General features: G+C 41.5%; 1 long non-coding RNA gene across 2 annotated transcripts in view; it reads right to left on the bottom strand.

Annotated features, from left to right (window-relative positions):
• LOC105465826 (uncharacterized) overlaps positions 1-14,876 on the bottom strand; it is a 46,528-nt gene that overhangs the window by 15,673 nt on the left and 15,979 nt on the right. The gene's annotated exons all lie outside the window — the stretch shown is intronic.

The following is a 14,876-nucleotide window of genomic DNA, read 5'->3' as shown; positions in this document are numbered from 1 at the left end:
CAGGGCCTCAAAAGGGCCAGTATCTGCTGACCTCCTCAGCATCATCTGCCTCAACTCAACCCTCTCTCACTACATTTTCAGCCACACTGGCCTTCTGTCACACCTCCAAAATACCATGCTGCTTCTTCATGTTGGGTCTTGGCACTTGCTGTTCCCTCTCTTCTTGGACTACCCATCTATTCCAGTTTGCCTGGGACTTTTAGCACTGAAAGTCCCATGTCCTGAGAAAGCCCTCAGTCCCAAGCAAACTGGGATAGCTGGTTACCTTCTCAGGATAGAGGGCTTATCTTTCAGATCTCAGCTCAAGTGTCTTTCCCCAGAAAGGTCTTACCTGCCCCCTAAACTAAAAGAGCTCCCACCTCCACCCCAGGCGCACTCCCTATCATGTTATCCTGTTTTATATTCTCCCCAGCACTTATCACTGGCTGAAATTATTTTGTTCTGGTTATTTTCTTACTGTCCAACTCCCCACACTCTAATATAGGCTCCGCAAAACAAATGCTTATTTATTCTGCTCCCCAATAAGGCAATATAGTAGGCACTCAATTAATACAGAATGAAGGAAGGGTAGCTTAGTCATCTGGATCATAACTGGAAGGAAATAATAAAACTTTAAGGGAGGAAGAAGGAAAGACACCTAGTGTGTCCATCACTACACTGATAGTATCTTTAGGAAGTAACATAAACAGGAAAAAAGCAATAAAATTGTCACTGAATCTAACCACTTCTAAAACAGCAGTTTATATAGAGCATATGGGGGCAGAAGACAACTCAGAGTAAAACACAAGGATGTTAAAAAAAAAAAAAAAGCCTCAAAAAGGTGAAAAAGAGCTATAAGGCCGGGTGCAGTGGCTCACACCTGTAATCCCCCAGTACTTGGAGAGGCAGACGCAAGAGCACAGCTTGAGCCCGGAAATTTGAGCCCAGACTGGGCAACATAGTGAGACCCCATTCTTTAAAAAAATTAAAAAAGGAGTTATGGAAGATTCTCAAGCACGTATGTGTCCAGTGTGGAAGTAACCAAATCGGGCCGAAAGATTCCATGCCTCAGCTATTAGCTATTCCGTCGTCTGAAAGGCCAGACATCCAAGTGCCTAGAATTTCAAAAGGCCTGTGACTGCTCATGGGTAGAGTGTCACACTGGTGGCCCCTAATGAATGATGCATCCTTGTGTTCACGCCCTTGTTCAGTTCCTGTTCCACACGGAGTCTGGACCTGGTAACATGATTTTTTTTTTTTTCATGTTAGAAAGCAACATGCAGCTGGGTGCAGTGGCTCATGCACTAGAGGTCAAGGCAGGTGAATCACTTGAGCTTAGGAGTTTGAGATCAGCCTGGAGAACATGGGAAAACCTAGCCTCCACAAAAATTACAAAAAGTAGCCAGGTATGCACCTGTAGTCCTAGCTGCTCGGGAAGCTGAGGTGGGAGGAATGCTTAAGCCCAGAGTGGGAGTCTGCAGTGAGCTGAGATAGCACCACTGCACTCCAGTCAGTGCCACAGAGACACACCGTCTCAAAAAAAAAAAGTAAGCATGATGCAAGCAGAGGCCTGATACTCCCTTGTCCTCTTGAAAAGCTCCTTCCTGGAAACCAGCTTCCATGATGTCAAGAGCTTCAGCCTAGATTACTGGATAATGGGTTCCCAGTGGAGAGAGACCCTGCAGAATGAGAAGCCATCTTCAGGGTCACAGCCCAAGCTAGGCTTCCAGTTGAATGAAGCTGCAGATGTGACTTCAGCTTCACCGTGTAGAGAAGAATCACCCAGTTGAGCCCCACCCACGTAGAACTCATTGTTGCTTGAAGCCACTTAGTTTGGGGGTTTTCACTGAGTGGAAGTAGATAACTGAGATATCCTCAAAGTCAGAGAAATTCTGTGATTCAAGTGCTAGAGATCATTTTATATTAATAACAGTTTAAGTTCGTGAAGCAGGATAATCTCCACATTCCATTGATTTACATCATGCTCCTAAATGTATTTCTTTTCTTTTCTTTTTTTTTGGAGACAGGCTCTGTCACTGTATGGCTGAGCACAGCGTGAAGTGACACAATCATGGCTCACTGCAACCTCAAGCAATCCTCTCGCCTCAGGCTCCTTAGGAGCTGGGACTACAGGGGTGCACCACCATGCCAGGCTAATTTTTAAAAATCTTTTGTAGAGACAGGGTCTCACTATGTTGCCCAGGCTGGCCTAAATATATTTCTATAATCTACTTTTTATAACAATCAGTTATCTAATTCCACACTTAGTTAATATCATTTTGAGAGGTAAGCTCAGCTAGTTAGACTTTGCTCTCTGATCTCAGTCATTTCAATCCATTAGTTTTCCCCGAGTCTTAGGTACCAAGAGATCTATTTTGTAGATTAAACTCAGCTGATTGTTGTATGAAAAATGACATAATGGGGGGGGGCGGAGCAAGATGGCCGAACAGGAACAGCTCCAGTCTCCAACTCCCAGCGCGAGCGACACAGAAGACCGGTGATTTCTGCATTTTCAACTGAGGCAAACAGGGTCTGGAGTGGACCTCAAGCAATCTCCAACAGACCTACAGCTGAGGGTCCTGACTGTTAGAAGGAAAGCTATCAAACAGGAAGGACACCTACACCAAAACCCCATCAGTACATCACCATCATCAAAGACCAGAGGCAGATAAAACCACAAAGATGGGAAAAAAGCAGGGCAGAAAAGCTGGAAATTCCAAAAATAAGAGCGCATCTCCCCCGACAAAGGAGCGCAGCTCATCGCCAGCAACAGATCAAAGCTGGACGGAGAATGACTTTGACGAGATGAGAGAAGAAGGCTTCAGTCCATCAAACTTCTCAGAGCTAAAGGAGGAATTACGTACCCAGCGCAAAGAAACTAAAAATCTTGAAAAAAAAGTGGAAGAATTGATGGCTAGAGTAATTAATGCAGAGAAGGTCATAAACGAAATGAAAGAGATGAAAACCATGACACGAGAAATACGTGACAAATGCACAAGCTTCAGTAACCGACTAGATCAACTGGAAGAAAGAGTATCAGCGATTGAGGATCAAATGAATGAAATGAAGCGAGAAGAGAAACCAAAAGAAAAAAGAAGAAAAAGAAATGAACAAAGCCTGCAAGAAGTATGGGATTATGTAAAAAGACCAAATCTACGTCTGATTGGGGTGCCTGAAAGTGAGGGGGAAGATGGAACCAAGTTGGAAAACACTCTTCAGGATATCATCCAGGAGAACTTCCCCAACCTAGTAGGGCAGGCCAACATTCAAATCCAGGAAATACAGAGAACGCCACAAAGATACTCCTCGAGAAGAGCAACTCCAAGACACATAATTGCCAGATTCACCAAAGTTGAAATGACGGAAAAAATCTTAAGGGCAGCCAGAGAGAAAGGTCGGGTTACCCACAAAGGGAAGCCCATCAGACTAACAGCAGATCTCTCAGCAGAAACTCTACAAGCCAGAAGAGAGTGGGGGCCAATATTCAACATTCTTAAAGAAAAGAATTTTAAACCCAGAATTTCATATCCAGCCAAACTAAGTTTCATAAGTGAAGGAGAAATAAAATCCTTTACAGATAAGCAAATGCTTAGAGATTTTGTCACCACTAGGCCTGCCTTACAAGAGACCCTGAAGGAAGCACTAAACATGGAAAGGAACAACCGGTACCAGCCATTGCAAAAACATGCCAAAATGTAAAGACCATCGAGGCTAGGAAGAAACTGCATCAACTAATGAGCAAAATAACCAGTTAATATCATAATGGCAGGATCAAGTTCACACATAACAATATTAACCTTAAATGTAAATGGACTAAATGCTCCAATTAAAAGACATAGACTGGCAAACTGGATAAAGAGTCAAGACCCATCAGTCTGCTGTATTCAGGAGACCCATCTCACACGCAGAGACATACATAGGCTCAAAATAAAGGGATGGAGGAAGATTTACCAAGCAAATGGAGAACAAAAAAAAGCAGGGGTTGCAATACTAGTCTCTGATAAAACAGACTTTAAACCATCAAAGATCAAAAGAGACAAAGAAGGCCATTACATAATGATAAAGGGATCAATTCAACAGGAAGAGCTAACTATCCTAAATATATATGCACCCAATACAGGAGCACCCAGATTCATAAAGCAAGTCCTTAGAGACTTACAAAGAGACTTAGACTCCCATACAATAATAATGGGAGACTTCAACACTCCACTGTCAACATTAGACAGATCAACGAGACAGAAAGTTAACAAGGATATCCAGGAATTGAACTCATCTCTGCAGCAAGCAGACCTAAATCAACAGAATATACATTCTTCTCAGCACCACATCATACTTACTCCAAAATTGACCACGTAATTGGAAGTAAAGCACTCCTCAGCAAATGTACAAGAACAGAAATTATAACAAACTGTCTCTCAGACCACAGTGCAATCAAACTAGAACTCAGGACTAAGAAACTCAATCAAAACCGCTCAACTACATGGAAACTGAACAACCTGCTCCTGAATGACTACTGGGTACATAACGAAATGAAGGCAGAAATAAAGATGTTCTTTGAAACCAATGCGAACAAAGATACAACATACCAGAATCTCTGGGACACATTTAAAGCAGTGTGGAGAGGGAAATTTATAGCACTAAATGCCCACAAGAGAAAGCAGGAAAGATCTAAAATTGACACTCTAACATCGCAATTAAAAGAACTAGAGAAGCAAGAGCAAACACATTCGAAAGCTAGCAGAAGGCAAGAAATAACTAAGATCAGAGCAGAACTGAAGGAGATAGAGACACAAAAAACCCTCCAAAAAATCAATGAATCCAGGAGTTGGTTTTTTGAAAAGATCAACAAAATTGACAGACCACTAGCAAGACTAATAAAGAAGAAAAGAGAGAAGAATCAAATCGACGCAATTAAAAATGATAAAGGGGATATCACCACCGACCCCACAGAAATACAAACTACCATCAGAGAATACTATAAACACCTCTACGCAAATAAACTGGAAAATCTAGAAGAAATGGATAATTTCCTGGACACTTACACTCTTCCAAGACTAAACCAGGAAGAAGCTGAATCCCTGAATAGACCAATAGCAGGCTCTGAAATTGAGGCAATAATTAATAGCCTACCAACCAAAAAAAGTCCAGGACCAGATGGATTCACAGCTGAATTCTACCAGAGGTACAAGGAGGAGTTGGTACCATTCCTTCTGAAACTATTCCAATCAATAGAAAAAGAGGGAATCCTCCCTAACTCATTTTACGAGGCCAACATCATCCTGATACCAAAGCCTGGCAGAGACACAACAAAAAAAGAGAATTTTAGACCAATATCCCTGATGAACATCGATGCAAAAATCCTCAATAAAATACTGGCAAACCGGATTCAGCAACACATCAAAAAGCTTATCCACCATGATCAAGTGGGCTTCATCCCTGGGATGCAAGGCTGGTTCAACATTCGCAAATCAATAAACATAATCCAGCATATAAACAGAACCAAAGACAAGAACCACATGATTATCTCAATAGATGCAGAAAAGGCTTTTGACAAAATTCAACAGCCCTTCATGCTAAAAACACTCAATAAATTCGGTATTGATAGAACGTACCTCAAAATAATAAGAGCTATTTATGACAAACCCACAGCCAATATCATACTGAATGGGCAAAAACTGGAAAAATTCCCTTTGAAAACTGGCACAAGACAGGGATGCCCTCTCTCACCACTCCTATTCAACATAGTGTTGGAAGTTCTGGCTAGGGCAATTAGGCAAGAGAAATAAATCAAGGGTATTCAGTTAGGAAAAGAAGAAGTCAAATTGTCCCTCTTTGCAGATGACATGATTGTATATTTAGAAAACCCCATTGTCTCAGCCCAAAATCTCCTTAAGCTGATAAGCAACTTCAGCAAAGTCTCAGGATACAAAATTAATGTGCAAAAATCACAAGCATTCTTATACACCAGTAACAGACAAACAGAGAGCCAAATCATGAAGGAACTTCCATTCACAATTGCTTCAAAGAGAATAAAATACCTAGGAATCCAACTTACAAGGGATGTAAAGGACCTCTTCAAGGAGAACTACAAACCACTGCTCAGTGAAATAAAAGAGGACACAAACAAATGGAAGAACATACCATGCTCATGGATAGGAAGAATCAATATTGTGAAAATGGCCATACTGCCCAAGGTAATTTATAGATTCAATGCCATCCCCATCAAGCTACCAGTGAGTTTCTTCACAGAATTGGAAAAAAACTGCTTTAAAGTTCATATGGAACCAAAAAAGAGCCCGCATCTCCAAGACAATCCTAAGTCAAAAGAACAAAGCTGGAGGCATCACGCTACCTGACTTCAAACTATACTACAAGGCTACAGTAACCAAAACAGCATGGTACTGGTACCAAAACAGAGATATAGACCAATGGAACAGAACAGAGTCCTCAGAAATAATACCACACATCTACAGCCATCTGATCTTTGACAAACCTGAGAGAAACAAGAAATGGGGAAAGGATTCCCTATTTAATAAATGGTGCTGGGAAAATTGGCTAGCCATAAGTAGAAAGCTGAAACTGGATCCTTTCCTTACTCCTTATATGAAAATTAATTCAAGATGGATTAGAGACTTAAATGTTAGACCTAATACCATAAAAATCCTAGAGGAAAACCTAGGTAGTACCATTCAGGACATAGGCATGGGCAAAGACTTCATGTCTAAAACACCAAAAGCAACGGCAGCAAAAGCCAAAATTGACAAATGGGATCTCATTAAACTAAAGAGCTTCTGCACAGCAAAAGAAACTACCATCAGAGTGAACAGGCAACCTACAGAATGGGAGAAAATTTTTGCAATCTGCTCATCTGACAAAGGGCTAATATCCAGAACCTACAAAGAACTCAAACAAATTTACAAGAAAAAAACAAACAACCCCATCAAAAAGTGGGCAAAGGATATGAACAGACATTTCTCAAAAGAAGACATTCATACAGCCAACAGACACATGAAAAAATGCTCATCATCACTGGCCATCAGAGAAATGCAAATCAAAACCACAATGAGATATCATCTCACACCAGTTAGAATGGCAATCATTAAAAAGTCAGGAAACAACAGGTGCTGGAGAGGATGTGGAGAAATAGGAACACTTTTACACTGTTGGTGGGATTGTAAACTAGTTCAACCATTATGGAAAACAGTATGGCGATTCCTCAAGGATCTAGAACTAGATGTACCATATGACCCAGCCATCCCATTACTGGGTATATACCCAAAGGATTATAAATTATGCTGCTATAAAGACACATGCACATGTATGTTTATTGCAGCACTATTCACAATAGCAAAGACTTGGAATCAACCCAAATGTCCATCAGTGACAGATTGGATTAAGAAAATGTGGCACATATACACCATGGAATACTATGCAGCCATAAAAAAGGATGAGTTTGTGTCCTTTGTAGGGACATGGATGCAGCTGGAAACCATCATTCTTAGCAAACTATCACAAGAACAGAAAACCAAACACCGCATGTTCTCACTCACAGGTGGGAACTGAACAATGAGATCACTCGGACTCGGGAAGGGGAACATCACACACCGGGGCCTATCATGGGGAGGGGGGAGGGGGGAGGGATTGCATTGGGAGTTATACCTGATGTAAATGACGAGTTGATGGGTGCTGACGAGTTGATGGGTGCAGCACACCAACATGGCACAAGTATACATATGTAACAAACCTGCACGTTATGCACATGTACCCTAGAACTTAAAGTATAATAATAATAAATAAATTAAAAAAAAAAAGAAAAATGACATAATGGAGGAGTACAGATGGCGTTCCAAGGAGTTTTTTAATGTTTAGGGTGTTTTTTTGTTTGTTTGTTTTGTTTTTCTAATGATAAAACTATGGTTACTCTTGAAAATCTGGGGCAATAAAATAAAACTATAAATAAGAAAAGCCATCATTATTTTATCTTTGAAAAGAGCTAATCAGTTAATGTTTTAAGTTCTAGCATTTAAATCAGGTCAGGCATGTTGTCTCCCGCCTGCAATCCCAGCACTTTGGGAGGCCGAGGCGGGTGGATCACTTGAGCTCAGGAGTCTGAGACCAACCTATGCAATATAGTGAAACCCCATCTCTACACACACACACAAACACACACGCACACACACACACAATTAGCCCAGCAAGGTGGCGTGTGCCTGTAGTCCCAGCTACTCAGCAGGCTGAGGTGGGAAGATCGCTTGAGCCCAGGAGGTTGAGGTGGTAGTGAGCCGTGATCACGCCACTGCACTCCAGCCTGGATGACAGAGTGAGACCTGGTCTCAAGTAAGTCAATCAATCAATCATAGCCTGGGCACAGTTGCTCATGCCTGTAATCCCAGAACTTTGGGAGGCTGAGGCAGGAGGACTGCTTGAGCCCAGGAGTTCAAGACTAGCCTGAGGAACATGGCGAGACACCAACTCTAGAAAAAAAATTTTTTTTAATTAGCCAGGCATGGCGGCCAGCACCTGTGATCCCAGCTATGAGGGAGGCAGAGTTGTGAGGATTGCTTGAGCCTGGGAAGTTTGAGGCTGCAGTGAGCTGTGATCACACCACATCACTCCAGCCTGGGTGAAAGAACAATATTTTGTCTCAAAATAGTAATAAGAAATTATAATTTAAAAAATCAGTTTTGGCCACTGCAAGTTACCACTGGGGTTAATAAAAGTGTGTGTCACCTATTTTTGAAAGAATATATACTGAATCTGCTCATGTAGGCCATGCTAATCTTTTCTGTTTCATTCCAATTTTGATATCTGCGCTGCTGAAGTAAGCACTTATCAGTACACCTAAGTATTGGAGTGAAATCATAATGCCAAGCAAATGAAATTCTTTCCAGTAATTATTATTAACCACATCTATGTAACAAGTATCTGTACTACTTAGAAATCAAAATTAATCATGACTCAGTAGAGAATTTCAGGGCTAGAACTCCATGAATCATTTCATTTGAAGCATTATTTCATAAAGTGTTTTGCCTGGTTTGGCCCAGGCAATTCACAGGTGGTCTATGGCTAAGGCCTTATAATTTGTGAATTTGGAAATAGGTGACTTTATTATCTATTCAATAACTTAAATTATAAAAATAAAATTAAAATATTTCAATGTCCCCACAGTCCACTCCATCAGGCCCCTCCAATTCCTCTCCTGCTTTCACATCAAATCCCTGGAGAAAGATCTGTTCTTCATCTTATCCTCCCCACCTTACCCTCAGCCAGCTCTAACTGGCTGTCACTGCTATTACTCCCCTGAAACAGCTCTTGTTAACAGTGCAGTGGCCTCCACATTACACATTCAAAATACCTCTTTCAATCTGAACCTTGACTTCTCCAGCAGAATTCAATGCTGTTTAACAAGTTCTCCCTTTTTTACTAAAAAGTTACTTTTTAAAACTTTTTATAAAATTCCCATTGTTAAACTTCAAAAACATATAAAAAGATTACTGGTGGAAAGTCTTGCCCCAGCCAGTTCCCTTCCCCAGGGGAACCAATGCTTCCAGTTTCTTTGATGTTTCATTCATTCATTTATTTAGCAAATATTCACTACGCACCTGCTGTGCACTGGGTGCTGTTCTAGCACTGGCAGGGCATGGTGGCTCACACCTATAATCCCAGAACTTTGGGAAGCAAATGCAGGAGGACTACTTGAGCTCAGGATTTCGAGGCTAGCCTGGGCAACACGGCAAAATCTCGCCTCAGATTAACAAAAAAAAAAAAAAGAGAGAGAGGGAGACAAAAATCCCTGCCCTGCTGGAGCTGACATTCGAAGCAGGAGATACAGTCAATAAACAAATAAATGGGTAGAAAGAAGAAAACTAAAGCAGAGCAAAAAGGATAAGGAGGAACAGGATTTTATTTTATAAAAAATTTTTATATAGAATGGTCAGAAAGGTCTTTCCGGTAAGGTGATTTTTCTTTCTTTAAGAGACAGGGTCTTGCTCTGTTGACCAGGCTGGAATGCAGTGCTGCAATCCTAGCTCACTACAGTCTTGGACTCCTGGGCTGAAGAGATCCTTCTACCTGTAGAAGCCAAGTGCTTCTACCTAGCATCTAGCTGATTTGAATTTTTTTTTTTCGGTAGAGATAGTCTCACTTTGTTGCCTAGGCTGGTGTTTAACTCCTGGCTTCAAGTGATTTTCCTGCTTTGGCCTCCCAAAGTACTGGTATTACAGGCATGAGCCACCGAACCTGGCCCATTTTTTTTTTTTTTTTTTTTTTGAGACAGGGTCTGTCTCACTCTACTGCCCAAGCTGGAGTACAGTGGTGTGATTGTAGTTCACTGCAGCCTTAAACTCCTGGGCTCAAGCAATCCTCCCATCTTAGCCCTCCAAATATCTGAGACTACAAATGTGAACCACTATGCGTGGCTAATATTTTTTTAAAAAATTCTGTAGCAGTAGGGTCTCACTATGTTGCCCAGGCAGGCCTCAAACTCTTGGCTTCAAGCTATCCTCCCACCTTGCCCTCCCAAAGTGCTGGGATTACAGGTGTGAGCCAGGCACCTGGCCTGATAAGGTGGTATTTGAGCAGAGACATTTAACAAGTGAGAGAAACAGCCATGTGGTTATCCAGAGTCCAATATTCCAGCATAAGGGATCTGAGGAGGAGCATGCTTGGTGTGTGTAAGCCAGCCAGCTGTGGCTAAGTGGCATAAACAAGAAAGTGTGGTAGATGCAGAGGGTGTAGGTGCAGCAGGTAGTAGGCAGCAGGTGCGGATGATGTACATGCAGTAGATGTAGGTTCGGGGGTGTAGGTGCGGAGCATGTAGGTGCAGCAGGTAGTAGGTAGTAGGTGCAGATGATGTACATGCAGTGGATGTGGGTTCAGAGGCTGTAGGTGCAGATGGTGTAGGTGCAGATGGTGGAGGTGTAGATGGTGTAGGTGCAGTGGATGTAGATGTAGAGATTGTAGGTGCTGAGGGTGTAGGTACAGTGGATGTAGATGCAGTGATGTAGGTGCAGAAAGGGTAGGCGCAGAGGGTGTAGGTACAGAGTGTGTAGGTGCAGTGGGGACCCAATCATTCAGCATCTTTACAGAAGTAATGGGACATGGGACACATCTGGAAGATAGAGCAGACAGCATTTGCCGACTAAATATGGAGTTCGGCAGGCAGGGGTAGGCGGAGAAGGCAGAGTCCAAAGTGATGCTAAAAGTCTCTGGACAGCGCTGGAAAGACATAGATACCAGTACCTGAAATGAGAAAGATTTTGGAAGGAGCAAATCAAAGATAACCTCAGGAGTTTGGCTGGGGGCATATTTAGCTTGAAGTGACCATCAGTTTTCCAACCAGAGAAGTCTAACATTCTGTGCACACACAAGCAAACAGTCACATCAATTAAAAAAAAATCTGACCCCCTGGCTTCAAAGATTATCACTATTTTTTAAACCTATTTGCCTCTAGGCAAATGTATAACACAAGACATGTAGGTATTAGTAGAGATAGGAAGCTGGGAAACGGGAGACTATAACAGACACTTCATGGATAATATTAAGTTGGTGCAAAAGTAATTGCAGTTTTTGCCATTGAAAACAATAGCAAAAAACACAATTACTTTTCCACCAACCTATAGTTCTGTCCAGATCATATACTATGAAACAATAAGAGGGTACTAGGTCCCAAGAGAATTAGGGCAGTTAAAAGGCAGAAATGGAGACGTGAAGAAGCAACAAGGTATTTTTCATTTCTGCCAGGAGTTGGGAATGGGATGAACAAAAAGTAGCGCTAACAACAGACTTCTGCCTAGGGCCAGTATTAACACAGGTCGATGTAGTGGTACCTGGACCTGAAGAAAAGGATTTGTTTTTTCACTTGTTTTATGAAAGTCTGTTATTCTGATGAGAAAAAAATCATAAACTCGAAAATGTGAGGTTATTTTAACAATGCTAATAAGATCATAGCCCACCTTAATATTTGTGCATAAAATTTAAATAATAAGCCAATAAAGTGGACAGCCTTCACAAAAATCCAAATGGGGAAAATGTAATGTGTACTACCTTCCCATAGAAATTCAAATACAGTGCAGCAAGAAAATACTAGTAGTTGCTCTTCAAGCGCACTGCAGTAGTGGACAGCTACCCTACACACTGGAGCTACCCTACACACCCTACACACTAGATACAAAGTTCACAGATCCACCCAAAGTTCTCTCTCTGCAATAAGAAACCATAATATTCAGATACAGAGGAGCAAAAGTGTTCACAATTTCCAAGCTAAAGTTGAATATAAAGGAAAATGTTGGTGAAGGTTGTAAAACTATCAGTGCTCCAATGTATAAACCACTTTTTAAAAAATCACAGTGATTAATCATAAAACTACATTTAGCCTTCCAGGGAACCATTAAAATGAATTCATTGAACATTCTAACCAACCAGATCCTACTAGTAAATATCTATTAAGCTCCAAGCAGGTACGAAAATTCTCACGTGAGAGATACAAAAACCACTAGAAAAACAAGTATTCCGTTAACAGTTAAGGGGGGAAAAAAGTTCACATAAAAGTGACATGAAATATTCAGGACCGGGCGCAAGTGCCTCACACCTGTAATTCCAGCACTTAGGGAGGCCAAGGCAGGTAGGTATTTTGGATCCAGGAGTCTGAGACCAGCCTGGGCAACATGGAAAAAAGCTCGTCTTAAAACAAACAAACAAACAAACAAACAAAAAAAAAAACAGAAATTAGCTGGGGTGGTGGTGCATGCCTGTAGTTCCAGCTACTCAAGAGGCTGAGGTGGGAGGATCGCTTGAGCCTGGGAGGCAAAGGTTGCAGTGAGTGAGACTATACCACTTCATTCTATTTTGAGCAACAGAGCAGGACTGTTTAAAAAAAAAAAAAAAATTCCAGCCAGGTGTATGGCTCACACCTGTAATCCCAGCACTTTGGGAGGCTGAGGTGGACAGACCACCTGAAGTCAGGAGTTTGAGACCAGCCTAGCCAACATGGTTAAACCTCATCTCTACTAAAAATACAAAAATTAGCCAGGTGTGCTGGTGGGTGCCTGTAATCCCAGTTACTCGGGAGGCTGAAGCAGGAGAATCACTTCAGGAGGTGGAGGGTGCAGTGAGCCGAGATTATGCCACTGCACTCCATCCTGGGCAATATAGCAAGATTCTGTCTCAAGAGCAAAATTCAGAATAAAATGTGAAAATGGACAAAATGGTACAGTAAAATAGAAAAAAAAATTGAACTAATTTATCCCAACCAAATCAAAATGGTTTAAAGGAATAAACGTTAAAATCACTTTAGGAATCATTTCCTATACTGTCACTAACATTGCAACAAAGATGGAAGGAAACCAAAAATCAAATCAAAACTCAGTTTTGCCTGAATTCCTGAGCTAAAATGCTGTTAAAACATGTTTTCACTTGAATTTGGCCAGGCACAGTGGCACACACCTGTAATCCCAGCACTTTGGGAGGCTGAGGGGGGCAGATCACCTGAGGTTGGGAGTTTAAGACCAGCATGGACAACATGGTGAAACCCCATCTCTCCTAAAAATAAAGAAATTAGCCAGGCATGGTGGTTCACGCCTGTAATCCCAGTTACTCAAGAGGCTGAGGCAGGAGAATCCCTTGAACCCGGGAGGCAGAGGTTGCAGTGAACCAAGATTGTGCCACTGTACTCCAGCCTGGCCTGGATGATGGAATGAGACTCGGTTTAAAAAAAAAAAAATATATATATATATATATTTTAAAATAAATTATATATATTAAATATATATTCTTATATATATTCATATTTTAAATATATAAATATATATAAATATATATGCAATTTTCACTTGAATTCAATTGAATCCTAAATGGGAATTAGCACAATTTTTTCATTCTTCTAGTGAAAAACAGATCTGGCTATCCAGCTATTTGATATTCTCCCCGGATCAATGGATGGAGCCTCTTACAGCTCATATGGGTATTAGTTAAATCCATCCATCTACTCACCCGTGCCCTTCAATCCCACGATAAATGGATTAGGTAAAGACTTACAAATTTGAATTCATAGCTTTACCCTCCTATCTAGGTACTCAACAATGGTTATGCACAAGGAAAAGTAAATGTATAATCTTAAAGAGTTTCAGAGATGATGATGACTCTACTACTGCCTACCACCATGACAGTTCAGGGCCAGGGCAATCAAGGAAGAATCAGGACACCATTCAAACAGGCGAGCATCTGCACATAGCCAGTTATTTGCAAAACTGTATCTTTTTTTTTTTTTTTTGAGATGGAGTCTCACTCTGTCACCCACATTACAGTACAGTGACACAGTCTCGAAGCATTGCAACCTCCTTCTCTTGGGTTCAAGCAATTCTCATGCCTCACGCTCCTGAGTAGCTGGGATTACAGGCATGCGCCACCACACCCAGCTAATTTTTATATTTTTGCTAGAGACAAGGTTTCACCATGTTGGCCAGGCTGGTCTCAAACTCCAGACCTCAAGTGATCTGCTGGCCTCGGCCTCCCAAACTGCTGGGATTACAGGCGTACCTGTACCTGAACTTTTTGGCAGTACTTGACAACCGTGTCTGAAACAATTTGAAGCAATGATGATTGCTCAGAGCAGCCTCTTTGGCATTTGGATGAAACAATTCAGTGTTCAGGACTGCCTCTTATTACCTACCCACTGGAGCACACTGAGCATCCCCACCTGCCACATACTAAATGATGGTTGCAGCCTCTTCCCAGTCACTGTGACAACCAGAAATGTCTCCGCTTCGAGGACCACTGTTGACAAGGTTTCTACCCTTGTCTTATGATATATAACTACAATTTACTCCCTTTTTGACAGTGATATAGAATATGGTCACATGACAGAAATACGGCATTACACCTATGTTTACTAAATAAAA

The sequence above is a fragment of the Macaca nemestrina genome, chromosome 15 (genome assembly GCF_043159975.1).
Source record: "Macaca nemestrina isolate mMacNem1 chromosome 15, mMacNem.hap1, whole genome shotgun sequence".
Taxonomy (NCBI): Eukaryota; Metazoa; Chordata; class Mammalia; order Primates; family Cercopithecidae; genus Macaca; species Macaca nemestrina.
The sequence above is the reverse complement of the archived record's forward strand: the minus strand, read 5'-3'. Positions and strand labels throughout refer to the sequence as shown.